Consider the following 17647-nt stretch of genomic DNA (forward strand, 5'->3'; position numbering starts at 1 on the left):
CTCTGCCAGCAACCTGCCAGGCCAGTGCACAACACTTGCATCACCTCCTGTCTGCCTGCCATTGCGCTCCATGCTTCTGAAAGGTAAGAAAAAAACGTGCATTTGCGTTTAAAATGTCCGATCCTGCAGCTGCACACTTCCAAGGCCCATATATGACAGTAACCCGATTCAAGGCCCCATTCTCCCGATTTTTGTAATAAAATCTCCCACTTTGCGCTTCTGAAATGTTGGCATGTATGCAGTAGCCAGAGTTAAGTTAATGACCCTGCCGTAAGACTCGTGGAGAGGGGCACCTCCAGGCCTCCTGTCCCAGTTTTATGGCATCAGCATGTGTTCCCCTGCTCTGCCAGTTGCTGCCTCCAGCCCCGACATTACATGTGATTTTTTTTGGCTGTGTCTGAACGGACGGCTCTTCGCGAACATGCCCCAGTTCTTCCTATCTTTCCTCCTTCACTCCCCGTAGGCCCGTACCCAAACGCATCTTGTAGCCAGCTGCCTTCTCTGCAAACTTCCCGCTTTGGCAACAGGACCGGAGGTGACGTCCCCCCCTGCCCCCGCAGCGCAGTGGGCAGACTTTGCTTTACATCCCGCCTCAGCAGCGCCGTGGGACCGGCATCAGAATACATTGTAGCCGCAGTGCTGTGCAGCACAGTCAGCCTGATAGAAGCCTGTAACTCAGCTGCAATCCTCACAAGCCAGCAGTAGCAGTGCGTGCAGGCCACAGCCTTGATAGAGTGACCTGTAATTTACGAGGAGGCTGGGGCCCTGGCAGTTTCAATCTGAGTGTGACAGTGTGCCTCATAAAGCAGGCTGCTACTGCGGCATCCAATTTTTACTATTTTAAACACAATCGCGTGCAATATCAGCTCTTCACCGGGGAGACCCGTGTGAATTTAGTGAACAACTGATATCGCGGGTAGACCCGGCCCTGAAAATGAAGTGCCGGTGCTTAGCACCGGAAAGCACCGGCACAAATTAAGCCCTGATCATGACCCACATCGCCCACAGGCTGATGGTCCCATCACAGCGGAAAACCAACATCCCACCTCAGACAAAGCTGCTGGCTGTGCTGCACCTGTTGGTCTCTGGGACATTCCAACCAACAACTGCCAGAGTCGGAGGAGTCTCACAGCCAGCCCTATCAAAGTTCATCACACCTGTCCTGGATGCCATCCTCAGCTTCATACCGCAGTACCTTCACTTCCCCAACACTGCACAGGAACAGCTGGAGACAAAGCAAGGCTTCAACGCCATAGCCAGATTCCCAGCCTTGTTGGGGGCAATTGACTGCACACATGTTCCACTTGTGCCCCCTGCGGATACTGCACACCACTACCGCAACAGAAAGCACACGCATTCCATCAATGTGCAGGCAATAGTGGACCACCGGAACTCTTCACCAATGTCGTCGCAAGCTACCCAGGCAGTGTACACGATTCCTTTATCTTCTGACAGTCTGTCATCAACCAGCGCTTCCAGGATGGCACATATGGAACGGGACTGCTCGTTGGTAGGTACCAAATCAACACACCACAGATCCCACAGCCACAAACGCACAAGGCACATCTGTGGGGTTGCACATGTGACCAAGCCACATTCGACATGTCAGACTACACGACCACCTACCAGACACGACTACACCACTCAATGGTCATCCTGGGCTACTCCTGCACCCAATCGACATTTCATGGCACCACAGCCACACAACGGCTTGACGTGTGGAGATGCGGAATACAGCCAGGACACATGTGAGGCACTGCTCTGCCCTCATGACTCTGCCCCATTCTCCCACAGGTCAGCGTCCCATGGCGGTGAACCCGTGTCAGCCGCTGTGCATCCGGGGCGACTGGCCCTGTGCGACTTGAGTCACCCCCCATTGTGGTTCTGACATTGCATATCTGAGTTCCTGATGACTGTTGGAGTTGTTGCCAGCACCAGCTACTCCCTGAGGGCTGGCTTACACTCACCCCACACACAGCCAGCACAGGCATCACTGAATTGGTGGTCCTGCCATCACATCCTGCCGAACCAAGTATTGACTCTTTTCTCCCTGCACTGTCACAGGTGATCAAGGATATGCACTCTGCCCTTGGATGATGACACCCCTCTGGAACCCGAACACACCCGCCCAGAGGCAGTACAATGGGCCCACATACGCGAAAAGGGCATCGTTGAACGCACATTTGGCGTGTTGAAGTCACTTTTCAGGTGCCTGGACTGCACAGGTGGGAAGCTCCTGTACAGCCCGGACATTGTGCGCAAGATGATCGTTGCATGTTGTGTGTTGCACAACATCTGTGTTCGCACCAGGGCCCCATGGATCCCAGTTCCAGAGGTACCGGACGATGATGGCCCACATCCCACTGCCGCTGCGGCAGGAATGGCCCGTAGGAACTACATCATTGACACCTACTTCTCATGAGCACATCACATTGTGTCCGTTCGTGGCAATCATGGGACAGTAGTAGATGTCCAATTGCACTGCATGTGTGAATAAAACATATTTGCAGGTTACAGGCTGGAATTGAGCATTGTCATGTTACATATCCCTGGGGTTACAGATGTGATTTGCCTGGTTGTGCACGTTTGCCGATCCAGTGTTCAGTTGTGGAGGGGTTGCTGTTTGTACAGGGATGTTGCCAATGTCAAGGTGCACTTCTGCTTATGTGCGTATGCTGCACGGTGGGTGTGTCGCTCCTGCGGCTCTGATTTGTCTGCCACTGGTCTCTTTCATGCGGTGTGCCTGTCAGTTCTGTCCTTCCACGGTGCTTGGATTGTGTGGTGTGCATGTTGTCCTCTGCAGTTGGCCAGGGTGCATCCGTGGTACTCCGCTGTAGCTATATTTTGTTCAGTGGCATTTTCCGTATGCTGTTCTTGTGCTTGTTCCCGCATTGCGCATTAATTTGCTGCCCTCGCACTGCTTATCACTGCTTCCATCATCGCGGAAGGGTTCATCGCAGGTTTTCTGGTGTTGGGGTTTGTGTTTTTATCTCCGTTGGGGTGGTTTTATTGCGGACATTGTCCATGGTGTCAGCGGACTATCGCATGGTACCGCTGTGTTGTGAATTCCACGTTGACACAGGGTTATTTTCCCGCGATGGGCTGCGATATTGAAAGGTGCGTTCCGCTACTCTTGCGGTAGTTATCACACGTTCTTGTGAATATGCCCCTAAGTATTGCATTATGAGATAAGCACGGACATCATGAAGGGGTCGCCAGGGGTCTCAGATGCGACCCCTGGCTTCCCCCTTGCAACCTCCAGCTCTGCTTTTCCATCCCCGGCATCAGAGACAGCAAAAACAGTACCAAGCACAGAAGGTAAGCTGTGCCCTGATGAACACTGTTTACCATCTGCAGATCAAACTGGGAGATTATAATTTAAGTTAAAAATAAATATATTCAGAAGTGGAATGTGCGCTCTTTATAATATAACATAAAATAAAACGCATTTTTAAAAAATCCTTTTTTATGTGTTACCACAGTCCATAACCGTGAATACTTGAAGAAAATATGTTTTTGAACAGAACGTCACCTCTGTGTTCTGCATTTGTGATAGTTCCTTAAAAACGATGATAAATCAAAATGTATCACTAAAAAGGAGTAAATCAAGCAAACATCATTGACCATATGAAATGTATATACCCTACAAATTATTACTAGAAGGCCTGACCACTACTGTTTTTTTCTTTTTTTTTATTGTGCATCTCCCTGTGATTTAGCCATACTTTTTCCCTCTGATGTGTAGATGAGGCTTCAGTGATGTAAATTAATACATTGAATAAATATATTTATATGAATGGAAAACATCAAGATTATTCATTAAGGGTTTGGCAATAAATTGGGTACACTTTGGCTTAATTATGTTTAACTAGCTGTTTGCAGCACCTTCTGATGCTGTGCCTTGGGATTGGTTAACAACCTCTGCAACCAGTGATTTCACAGTGACTTCCTGTGATGTCATTGAGATCAAAAAGAGTGTGTGAGGTCACTTCCTCTACCCCTTGCCTTTTTGTTAATTGACATTCATGGAGGTAAGGGCAGAGGGGGAGAATAGAGGAAGTTAGAAAAGGAGGGACAATTAAACATTTCAGGGTGTTGCAAAAGAGAGGCAGTCTGACAAGTGAAAAGAGGAAGAGAATTGAAAAGGTGGAAATGAGCAAACTGCAGTCTGAGAGTTCAGTTTGAGAACAAACATGAATCTTGGAGAGATGTTGTGAGATTTTAGAGAGGGTGGTTCAGTTTTAAAACAAACCTATAATGGGGGATGGATAAGGCAAGTCATGGCTAGAATTATAGAAGTTGACCAGTGGAGAGATATGCAAAGCCAGGAGTGGTGCTTGCTGTAAGTGAATGCATGACGGTATTCTTCAAGCCGGAATCACACTGTGCCTTCACAGCGTCATCATTAGAACGAACACGTCTTTAGTACAAATTCGCTCAGCACGCAAGTCGTTATAACAACTTACCTTAAGGGGGCGTTGTATTTTGGAATAGGTTAATTTACTATTCCAACTCCAGTCTGCGCAACAGTAGGAAAGGTGTTGGAATTTAAATCCAAGACCATTCCACCAATGCACCCCCCATAAAGCAAGTCGTTACAATGACTTGCGTGTTGAACGAATGTGTACTAAAGATGCGTTTGTTATATTGCTGAAGCCGTGAAGGCACAGCGGGATTCCGGCTTTGTTCTAATTGATGTTTCCTGCTGTAAGCTTGTGTCCAAACTCCAAAGAGATGGGTGGGCAAGGTGTCCTTCGATCCAAACTCCAATGCAAAAGTGAAGGAGTGAGGGTGAGGTGAGAGGATGTGAGGAAGAGGAGAGTGCAGAAACCGGACAGGAGAGAAAGAGCGAGAAAGAAGGATCTGCAAATGGAGATTGAATCAAATAAATGTCTATCATCTGTCAATTCAATCAAGATCCTGAAATTATAAAGGACATAAGGGCTGATTTTGAGTTTGACGGAGGACATTCTCCTTGCCATGCTGAGGGATCTCCGCCCACCATGACTAGAGTTGTTCGCCAGTCCCACAGACAGCCGCGGTCCGTGCAGGTAACAGCGGTGGGGCGATGGTGGCAGGCAAGGGGGGATTTCGAGGGACGATGCGGAGGGAAAATTAAATACATTATTAATTTTCCTTTGGCATCGTCCCTCGAAATCCCCCCTTGTCCGGCCCCACTGCCCTACCGCTGTTTCCTGCACGGACCACGGCTGCCCACAGACAATGTCAATGTTGTAAAAGTTTGATGCACTGCTCATTTAAATATGACATCTGCCCCTCAAACTTTTACAAAGTATGTCATTTTTCTGAAGAAAAACCTCCTAGATCTGGAGTTTGTTTTTAAAAACTGAAAAACGAATGACTCGCGAATCAGGAGAGTTTTCTCCCATGGTGCATGGGGCCATTATTTTTACAGTCCCTCACTGACAGGTTTTAGACAGGTGAAAGACAGTAAAAAAAAAACCACATAACGTAGTCCACAGTGAACAGGACAGGCAATGTTATGTGTTATCTAGACCGAGGGTGGAAGGGGGAACAGGTAGTTTATGTCCAAAGAATATTTTCAAGTTACCACAAACATGCAGTTCCTTCCAGAAACCTTCGCCCAGAGGACGGCCTTATGAGGGAAAGGTAAGTCTCTGTTCTGCTTGGGTTTTCGGATCAGATAGAACCCGCTCATCAGAGCCTCACTAACCCAGACAGAACGTTACCCCCTCCCTAGGGCCTATTTACAATAGTGCAACCACATATATCTACCACCTAAGGACAGGGAATTCCTACTATACATACCAAGACCTCTTATAATCGGCGGCCTCGCGATCCCATACGGATCCAGACCTCTCTGCCCATACGACAGTATCACAAGTGGCGGCCTCGCGATCCCATACGAATCCAGACCTCTCTACCCAGACGGCAATCTCAGCACAATCGGCGGCCTCGCGATCCCATACGAATCCAGACCTCTCTGCCCATACGACAGTATCACAAGTGGCGGCCTCGCGATCCCATACGAATCCAGACCTCTCTACCCAGACGGCAGTCTCAGCACAATCGGCGGCCTCGCGATCCCATACGAATCCAGACCTCTCTGCCCATACGACAGTATCACAAGTGGCGGCCTCGCGATCCCATACGAATCCAGACCTCTCTACCCAGACGGCAGTCTCAGCACAATCGGCGGCCTCGCGATCCCATACGAATCCAGACCTCTCTGCCCATACGACAGTATCACAAGTGGCGGCCTCGCGATCCCATACGAATCCAGACCTCTCTACCCAGACGGCAGTCTCAGCACAATCGGCGGCCTCGCGATCCCATACGAATCCAGACCTCTCTGCCCATACGACAGTATCACAAGTGGCGGCCTCGCGATCCCATACGAATCCAGACCTCTCTACCTAGACGGCAGTCTCAGCACAATCGGCGGCCTCGCGATCCCATACGAATCCAGACCTCTCTGCCCATACGACAGTATCACAAGTGGCGGCCTCGCGATCCCATACGAATCCAGACCTCTCTACCCAGACAGGAGTCTCAGCACAAGTGGCGGCCTCGCGATCCCATACGAATCCAGACCTCTCTGCCCATACGACAGTATCACAAGTGGCGGCCTCGCGATCCCATACGAATCCAGACCTCTCTACCTAGACGGCAGTCTCAGCACAATCGGCGGCCTCGCGATCCCATACGAATCCAGACCTCTCTGCCCATACGACAGTATCACAAGTGGCGGCCTCGCGATCCCATACGAAACCAGACCTCTCTACCCAGACGGCAGTCTCAGCACAAGTGGCGGCCTCGTGATCCCATACGAATCCAGACCTCTCTACCCAGACGGCAGTCTCAGCACAATCGGCGGCCTCGCGATCCCCTACGAATCCAGACCTCTCTGCCCATACGACAGTATCACAAGTGGCGGCCTCGCGATCCTATACGAATCCAGACCTCTCTACCTAGACGGCAGTCTCATACGACAGTTCATCCTATGATCACCATAACATACAAAAAGGGAATCAGTCTCACTATTCATCAGATCACACAAGGATTGCCAGTTCGAGCATAGCCTGTTCTCAGGTTCGAGGGGCTCCTCTTTCCCTTATTCAGTTACCACTTACCTGATCAGGGTTAACATCTGTTCATGTAGCCGCAGCTGACTAGAAGAATAGGCTACCCTCTCATACAAGAACACGCAGCACATGTTGGTTCACTACAAACTGGGTACTTTATTACTCATTACATACACAATCACATAACATTACGATATAACACATAACCTGCAAAGAAAAGTGAAAGATTAAGTTGTACACTCTAATAAGAAAGGGTCGACATCACCTTAGTAGTATGTAGCCTGCACTCAGTGGTCATCTAGGTTCCCTTCTCGTCTGTGCCTCGGCTCGCCTGGAAGTCACACCTCCGCAGTCACGGATACATGTCTGCACCACTATGCGCTGTTCTCTTCACCCTTCTCCGAGTCACTGGGACCTCTTCCTTCTCGGCTACTCTCTCCTCTCTGGCTATTCTGCTAGGAGAGTATCTGTCTCTCGGTTCTTTTCCGCCTTCAAGATGGCGTCTGTCTTCCCTGGAATAAGTAGTAGCTTTACTGCTAACGGCTAGATGCCGCCTACGGACTGAACATGTAACTGCCTCAGACTTTCACTAATATAGAGGTGCGTTTCCTCATGGAAAATTCCGGCCTGTAACCTGCCGCCCACCAAATTCTTGTACCTCCCCGTACCAAGGACACGTTCCCAGCCGGCCGGCCTGATGTAGTGTCTTCGGCATGAAGAAAAATACAATCCTTCGATAAGGGCCGGCCTGAACCGGTTCTCTCCAAGCGAATAACACCTCATAACTAAAACATTACATTTGACCTAGAAGCATCCCAAGCTGCCGGAGCAGAAAGAAAGATGGAGTCTCTCCCGTTTGAGGCCTACCAGGCCTGAATTCAGCACAGCTCCATGAAATACCCTCACTACAGGACAGGTTATCCCTAATACTAACGAATCTATCCCCTAGGCTATGTGTGCAAGCCCTGATCTATGGGGAAGAGCACAGAATCATGTCGAAGTGCCTAGTAAATAGGCTCCATTCACTACTCTAACCCTTAGACTTGAATGATAAGAGACTGAAGTCACATTCCATCATTGTTCCTCACAAGAAGGCCGGGAAAATCGAGCAGAACATTTCACCCTTGACTTCAGTCTATTATACATTCATTAAACAGAACTAATATCTGTGGAAGAATAATATGAAACAAGACTAACTGATCTATGTCTAGTACCAGGTGTGCAGAATTGAATTAGTGAAGGAATACACTGAATAAAGCAACAGATAGAAATCAAAATGCCGATAGTAATCAGAATACCTCCTAATATCTGACGTAACATATGCAAATCAGGTAACCAATTAAAGAGCCAGTCAAACCAGCCCTGGTCAATGTGTTTTCTAACTTCTTCTGTCAAGTCATGTAGTTTATCAATGTGAGCTTGAATGGATTTTGTATAATCCGACAAGTTAAAACAACAAAGACCGTCAAAATCAGAACAATCGTGTCCATGTTTAAGCAAAAGATAATCAATGGCCGCTCGATTTTGCAAGATAGCCCTACGTTCACCCTGGGCGTCTAATAGCATGTCAGACAGGACTGTAGAAGTATGATCGATGGATTTTACCATCCAGCAGGCCATTTTCCCAATAGATTTGGCATTATAAACTGCCAAAGCAGGAACATCAACAATTGAAATAGCCAGGCTAAGGTATTCAGACTTGGAATATAAATGCAAAGATGAGTCACAATCCTCCTGTAACCTCACTGTATCTCGAATCACACGAGAGTTGGCATTCGGATGTGACGAAAACATTAACAAGCTCAGTCTAGTAATGGCACAAGGGCCTCCAGAAATATTTGCGGGAATATATGGCCAGGAAGTATTACCACATGAGAAAAGCCATCCGGCAGGTAGTAACGTTGTGCGATAATGACTGGGGGTAACTACCAAACTCTTGCAAGTCATGTTATTCTGAACAGAAGTACATGTTTTCGGTGTCCTTTGAAGGCACAAAGTTCGGTCATGAGCGGTGAATGAAGTGGCACCTTTCAATTTTAAACGCATACATTCAGAAATCGCACTAGGATCACAAGTAAGGAAAAAAAAAGAAAAAAAAACACAAATCACCCTGTGTGATATTATAGGTCATGGGCAGCAAAATCGCCCAGAAGAACATTGGGGCGAGCACTCGATATATTAAAAATATGAGTCAAAGTCTCCAATGAAGCAGGGACAGCAACTAAACAAGTCGCTAGAATGTCCGTCACCGATGTCATCGGTGTCAAGCAGAAATGAGGGGCTTTAGTCACTTGTTTGGCTAATGTAATCCAAAAGTTCAACGACGAATCCCGCGCAGCGAAGGAACGCGACACTCGGGTTCTCAACTCAGCCCGGGTTGATGGGATCCCTCCTCTCTCGTCGTACCAGCCCAAAAGGAGTCCAACGCCGACACATCCTGCAGCAACAGTCCAAAGAATGATCTGAAAGAGAATCAAATACAGGCATTATTCATTCTCGTAAGTAACATTTGTCAGCCGGGACTGCTTCCCAGCTATCTTTCCCTGGTCTCATAACTAAAATGGTGTTGTCTTGAACGGTTGCAATGACTTCTGCTCGTTCAGGGGGATTCTTAGGCGACTGCACCCAAACTCTGGCCCCAGGATTATCTGTGGAGCCAAAACCTTTCTGGCCTCGTACAGTTAGCAACGTTGGGGCAGTGCCTTTTGTGATCTCACCACTGAAAACAGGCATTATTAGCAATTGAGCCACTCGGTCAGTTTGATGTATCAGTAAGTCAACCTCACTGCTATTCAGCAGGAGCACCTTAATCTCTCCCTGATAATCACTATCAATGATTCCTCCAAGCACCTGAATGCCTTTTACAGCCAGCCCCGATCTAGGGGCGATTAATCCGAAATTTCCAGTTGGTATATGAACACCAACACCAGTTTCAATGATGACTCGATCCTTACTTTTTATAACGGTGTCATCCATGGCATGCAAGTCTAAACCTGCCGACCCTGGGGTCGCTCTACATGGAGCCAAAGCTCCGGGAGTAATTTCCCAGTACATCACAGTCTCTCTGATTTCATTGGGCTTAGCATCAACATTCGGAGGAAACAAACGCATAAGTGGGGATTCAGCATTTAGAAAAGGACGGTTATTCAAAATCAATAACGCTTGAGGCAAAAAGTTACGCCAATTCTTATACTTGTCATCTGTTAATTTACGTAACTGGTCGTTCAGCAGGCCATTCAACCTCTCCACAAGACCCGAGGCCTGTGGATAATATGGTATATGAAACACCCATTCAATATTGTTTTCCACACAGAATTCCTGTACCAATCTTCCACGAAAATGGGATGCATTATCAGATTGAATTTGGAATGGCACACCATAATACATCATAATCAATTCCAATGTTTTAATAGTATTCAATTGGGTAGCTTGCTTACAGGGAAGGGCCACCAACGGGCCACTGTATGTATCAACAATAGTGCAAACATATTGACAATTCCTACTCATAGGAAGTGGACCGATGTAATCAATCTGCCAAATTTGAGCGGGCAATTTCCCGCGATGTAAATGACCTTTAACAGTTTGGGGCACTTTGCGCTGCCTGATATGCTGACAAATGGGACAATGTAGAATAACATTTTTGATTAAATCTAGGGGAATATAAATTCCTCGATCAGCAGCCCACCTGCTAGTGGCTTTCTCTCCAAAGTGTCCTGCTTTCTGGTGGGCCCATTTCGCCAATCCCGCAATATCAGAATCTTGCCTGTCCACCACTGCCTCAGCAATTTTAGATTTCTCATCTGCAATGTTATGAAAGAATTTGTCAAGAGAGTCTATCGGGGTATGAGCATCCACATGGAAGATTGTAACAGTACTCTGTGGGAGCATTTCCCAAATCTCCTGCCATAATCCTTTTCCCCACAGTTCTTTTGAATGGATTCTCCAACTATGGAAATGCCAAGTCGGTAACCAAACTGCCAGTCCATTGGCAGTAGACCAAGAATCGGTGAAAATATGACATGTGCCAGGTAACTCTTGTTTCAGAACTTGATAAACAGCATAGAGTTCAGCAAATTGACTGCTCTTACCCTCACCAGTTGTACTCAGCAATTTTTGTGTGATCGGATTATAGGACACTGCCTTCCAATGCCGTTTCGTCCCTATGAACCTTGCTGAACCATCCGTAAACCAGACATGGTTTCTGTCCTCTGCGGACAAATCATCAAAAGGTCTACCCCACTGAACAGGAGACTCCTGTACTAAAGGTACGGAACATTCACTCTCAGTCTCAGTCGATGGCGCCCGTGCCACCTGCTCATGCAGGATCCTGTACGCAGACAGAACAATCCAACCTCTGCGCCCCAAAACGGGAAGCTCATCACCCTTAGATACCGGCGCCTTCTGTAAACAAGTAATCACATTAGCCGGCTCCGCCAGCTCCAAAAAAGAATTCCAATTCTCACTGAAACCAGTAGAAACAGCCCACTCACGGGCTAAGGCTTCATAAGGCGTTGAATCCCAGCCGGGAATATCAACGGGCAATTTAAAAGTAGATTTCGACTTTCTAGAAAACATCTCGGAAAAGAAAGAAAAAGAGAAAAAGAGAAAGAAGAAAGAAGAAAAAGAAAAAAAAAAACTACACTCACAAATATATAGAAATAATATACAAACGAAACCACGCATGCGCCGAAAGCAAACACGATACAACCACAACGCACACAGGATTCGTAAACGGTTCGTGACGCCAAATGTTCTGCTTGGGTTTTCGGATCAGATAGAACCCGCTCATCAGAGCCTCACTAACCCAGACAGAACGTTACCCCCTCCCTAGGGCCTATTTACAATAGTGCAACCACATATATCTACCACCTAAGGACAGGGAATTCCTACTATACATACCAAGACCTCTTATAATCGGCGGCCTCGCGATCCCATACGGATCCAGACCTCTCTGCCCATACGACAGTATCACAAGTGGCGGCCTCGTGATCCCATACGAATCCAGACCTCTCTACCCAGACGGCAGTCTCAGCACAATCGGCGGCCTCGCAATCCCATACGAATCCAGACCTCTCTGCCCATACGACAGTATCACAAGTGGTGGCCTCGCGATCCCATACGAATCCAGACCTCTCTACCCAGACGGCAGTCTCAGCACAATCGGCGGCCTCGCGATCCCATACGAATCCAGACCTCTCTGCCCATACGACAGTATCACAAGTGGCGGCCTCGCGATCCCATACCAATCCAGACCTCTCTACCCAGACGGCAGTCTCAGCACAATCGGCGGCCTCGCGATCCCATACGAATCCAGACCTCTCTGCCCATACGACAGTATCACAAGTGGCGGCCTCGCGATCCCATACGAATCCAGACCTCTCTACCCAGACGGCAGTCTCAGCACAATCGGCGGCCTCGCGATCCCATACGAATCCAGACCTCTCTGCCCATACGACAGTATCACAAGTGGCGGCCTCGCGATCCCATACGAATCCAGACATCTCTACCTAGACGGCAGTCTCAGCACAATCGGCGACCTCGCGATCCCATACGAATCCAGACCTCTCTGCCCATACGACAGTATCACAAGTGGCGGCCTCGCGATCCCATACGAATCCAGACCTCTCTACCCAGACGGCAGTCTCAGCACAAGTGGCGGCCTCGCGATCCCATACGAATCCAGACCTCTCTGCCCATACGACAGTATCACAAGTGGCGGCCTCGCGATCCCATACGAATCCAGACCTCTCTACCTAGACGGCAGTCTCAGCACAATCGGCGGCCTCGCGATCCCATACGAATCCAGACCTCTCTGCCCATACGACAGTATCACAAGTGGCGGCCTCGCGATCCCATACGAATCCAGACCTCTCTACCCAGACGGCAGTCTCAGCATAAGTGGCGGCCTCGCGATCCCATACGAATCCAGACCTCTCTACCCAGACGGCAGTCTCAGCACAATCGGCGGCCTCGCGATCCCCTACGAATCCAGACCTCTCTGCCCATACGACAGTATCACAAGTGGCGGCCTCGCGATCCTATACGAATCCAGACCTCTCTACCTAGACGGCAGTCTCATACGACAGTTCATCCTATGATCACCATAACATACAAAAAGGGAATCAGTCTCACTATTCATCAGATCACACAAGGATTGCCAGTTCGAGCATAGCCTGTTCTCAGGTTCGAGGGGCTCCTCTTTCCCTTATTCAGTTACCACTTACCTGATCAGGGTTAACATCTGTTCATGTAGCCGCAGCTGACTAGAAGAATAGGCTACCCTCTCATACAAGAACACGCAGCACATGTTGGTTCACTACAAACTGGGTACTTTATTACTCATTACATACACAATCACATAACATTACGATATAACACATAACCTGCAAAGAAAAGTGAAAGATTAAGTTGTACACTCTAATAAGAAAGGGTCGACATCACCTTAGTAGTATGTAGCCTGCACTCAGTGGTCATCTAGGTTCCCTTCTCGTCTGTGCCTCGGCTCGCCTGGAAGTCACACCTCCGCAGTCACGGATACATGTCTGCACCACTATGCGCTGTTCTCTTCACCCTTCTCCGAGTCACTGGGACCTCTTCCTTCTCGGCTACTCTCTCCTCTCTGGCTATTCTGCTAGGAGAGTATCTGTCTCTCGGTTCTTTTCCGCCTTCAAGATGGCGTCTGTCTTCCCTGGAATAAGTAGTAGCTTTACTGCTAACGGCTAGATGCCGCCTACGGACTGAACATGTAACTGCCTCAGACTTTCACTAATATAGAGGTGCGTTTCCTCATGGAAAATTCCGGCCTGTAACCTGCCGCCCACCAAATTCTTGTACCTCCCCGTACCAAGGACACGTTCCCAGCCGGCCGGCCTGATGTAGTGTCTTCGGCATGAAGAAAAATACAATCCTTCGATAAGGGCCGGCCTGAACCGGTTCTCTCCAAGCGATTAACACCTTATAACTAAAACATTACATTTGACCTAGAAGCATCCCAAGCTGCCGGAGAAGAAAGAAAGATGGAGTCTCTCCCGTTTGAGGCCTACCAGGCCTGAATTCAGCACAGCTCCATGAAATACCCTCACTACAGGACAGGTTATCCCTAATACTAACGAATCTATCCCCTAGGTTATGTGTGCAAGCCCTGATCTATGGGGAAGAGCACAGAATCATGTCGAAGTGCCTAGTAAATAGGCTCCATTCACTACTCTAACCCTTAGACTTGAATGATAAGAGACTGAAGTCACATTCCATCATTGTTCCTCACAAGAAGGCCGGGAAAATCGAGCAGAACATTTCACCCTTGACTTCAGTCTATTATACATTCATTAAACAGAACTAATATCTGTGGAAGAATAATATGAAACAAGACTAACTGATCTATGTCTAGTACCAGGTGTGCAGAATTGAATTAGTGAAGGAATACACTGAATAAAGCAACAGATAGAAATCAAAATGCCGAAGTGCAATGTATTATTGGTCTGCAATGAGATTTCAGAGAACTGCCTCAGAACACTGTGGGGTATATTCTCAAGAATGTGTGATAATCATCGCAAAAGTAACTTAACGCAACCTACAACATCGCAGTCTATTGCGGCCAAATTACGCCGTGTTAACCAAGTATTCACAACACGGCAGTACCATGCGATAGTCACCAGATAACGCGTCAAATGTCTGTGTTAAAATCAACGCCACGCCACAAAAATGCGAAACAAGAACGCAAAAAAAGCTGTGATGAGGCCAAGCGCGATACAAAAATCTGCGAAAACCAGCCACAGGCCTGCAAATCCCACACGTCTGGCGGGAAAATGCACTATAAAAGCAGAACAAGAAAAACACACCAGAAACAATCCAAAGTGGGCAGCACCATGGATGCACCCTGACTGAGCGCAGAGGCCAGCGCGAACCCCACAAGCCCCACAGACCACCAGCAAGGTACAATAGGGTCAGGGAAGGCCAGGGAGAAGAGGGAGAGGAAGACCGGGTGCAGTCCGCAGCAACACAAGAACCGGCGTCACGGAGGTGACAGAACACTACCAGCAACTGTCCCAAAATCAGACTACCTGGAATGCAGACTGAGTGTCAAGGAGGACAATGGATGAGGCCAAGAGGCGCTGGCATGACCTGAAAACCTAAACCAGGCACAAACCCGCTGCCAACAGGAAGGCAGCAACGGCGGCAGGAGGTGGAAGTACTGAGCCACAGGAGGAGCAGGAGGAAATGGAGGCCAGTCATCAGTGTCGAGACGGTGCAAGGAGATGGGAGTACGGACACAGCTCGAGAGGACCTGGCACAACAACAACAGGGTGAGTAACGACCAGGGAATGGGGGGACAGGGGGAGATGGGCACAATGGCACACATGCGCAATTAAGTATAGCACACTGCACACCCACAATGACCCAGGATCATGTCCCTCATCCTTGTGGTACACTGCAACACACACACATAGCAATCACAGCACATTCCATGACAACGTGGCACAAAGTGCAACACCAACACTGTAGAACAGGGGACACAACTGGGTCCGCTCATGCGCAGAAACAGGCCAATCTCATTGGACAGAGCAGGGAACTGTGAGATGCATACGCACGGGTACAACCTCACATCCGACATGTAATCCCAATGTCCACTCTCCCCCCTAAATTGCCAGCACCGCCCAAACAGTCACAATGTACATTGTCACACAGTCTGCATGTAAACAAGAACAATGCGCAAACATAAATGTCAACACAATGTCAACATGCATCTCCCCTTCACATTGCAGAGGGACAAAAAACACCTCCAGCAGGTCAGACCAGACAACCCATCAGTGATGCCGGAGACGACCACCACATCTCCGACACCGACGCCCAACACCAGCTCATGGACTTCTCAGGCAACACACCCCCAGGAGCAGGGCAGCCAAGCTGCATAGAGAAGACCCCTGCCCCTGCACAGACCACACAGCAAGAAGCACCCACCACCACAGCTGGCTGCCAACACTTCGCCGAGGCACACATCGCATTCCAATGCCAGGTGTCAGAATGGTCCTGGGTGTGGTGGCGGTGGGTGTTGTTGCCCTCTTGGGTGTCCAGCACGCATGTTCAGTGGCTCCATGGCATCTGTTGTTCTTCAGGTGTGGCTCTGGGCTGGGCTCCCTTTTCTGTTGCAGGCTGCCTTCCGACTTTGCACCAGGTCAGAGCAGGTGTTAGTTTTCTGCTGCTAACGTGCCTTATCACATGTTTTGTGGTCATTTCGCCGATGTGGCTGGTCGTTGAGAATGTTGCGGAGTGGTGTGTCATGGCTTTTTTAACAGAAACGTCTACTCTGCATCTCATTAGCGATAGTTGCCGGGGTCATCTGTGGCGGTGTTTATTGCGGCTGCTATTGCAGGTAAACTGGTGCTATGGGTTGTTAGCACCAGCTTGTGAATGGGGTGATAAATTTATCGCGAGTTTGGCTGCGCTAAAGTGCCTTTAACTCAGCCATAGCTCCTTGAGAATATGGCCCTAAATTACCTATTATTCAGAGTATTTTTCGAGATATTTGGAAGGCAGTGGAATTTATTTAGCAGCTACCTACTGACAGTAGTGGTTAACATAAGTTAATGTCTTTTATTAGGTCTCGCAGACCTGCGTTGCAGCGTGCATGCGCTGCCCGCTCTGCGAGGTTTATTGTAATCGGGTAGATTTCAGAAGGGGACTTGAAGCCCCGCCCATCATTCCTATTGGCTAGCATCATCATTTATGCTAAACGCTGGCTTCCCATTGAAAACAGGGCTTCTTTGTTACCGCCCTGTCTCCTTTTGGGCTCGCCCATCCAGACTGGATCGTTTCCTTGCGGTCTGACAAGGTCTCCTTTAATTACTGGGTAAAGCACTTTTTTTATTATTTGCATAATGGCAACCGCTTGTTTCAGTCGCCTTTGGCAAGGGCGGCAGCGTGTTTATTTTTGCATCGCGCTTTCACTTAAAGCGAAAGCGCAATGCAAATATAAACAAGCTGCTGCCTTTGCGTAATGGCGAGAGCTTGTTAAAATTGAAAGTAGTAGAGCAAATAAGCCAACACCTTCCAGTCATGTGCTCTACCGTATGAATAAGATATTTCCGCCCACTGTAAAGAATATTCTTTGAACAAAATCAGGTCAATATAAAATAAATGAAAATCAGCTGGCTATATAGCTGCGCTCAGCATTAGTGGTCAGGTCACAGTATGTTACCATTTACGCCGAAGTTGTTTCAGAGTCCGTAAGCGCGCTTCTGTGTTTCTACAGGAACGGTGCGGCCTCAAATCGGTTCTGTCTGCTTCGCCTCTGCTAATGGCAGGCAGGTGTGCTAATTGAATGAAAGGCTACCAAATTAGCAGCTCTTGGAAAATCAATGGTTTGAGAGCATGTGCACTTTTTCTAATTTCAGAAAGCATTGCGCTCTGCAAGTGAAACAAAATGTCTGCCCAAAACCTAGAATATACACAGCACGAATTACAGGCACAAAGAAACTGTGCCAGAGAGGAGGGGGCTCGTATTGTTAGTTACACTACTCCTCTGCGGAGGCAAGCGAGGAGATACGTGCGGTGAGCTCACCTCGTTGTACTGCCAGTGGCGG

Source organism: Triturus cristatus, chromosome 4_2, assembly GCF_964204655.1.
Source record: "Triturus cristatus chromosome 4_2, aTriCri1.1, whole genome shotgun sequence".
Taxonomy (NCBI): domain Eukaryota; kingdom Metazoa; phylum Chordata; class Amphibia; order Caudata; family Salamandridae; genus Triturus; species Triturus cristatus.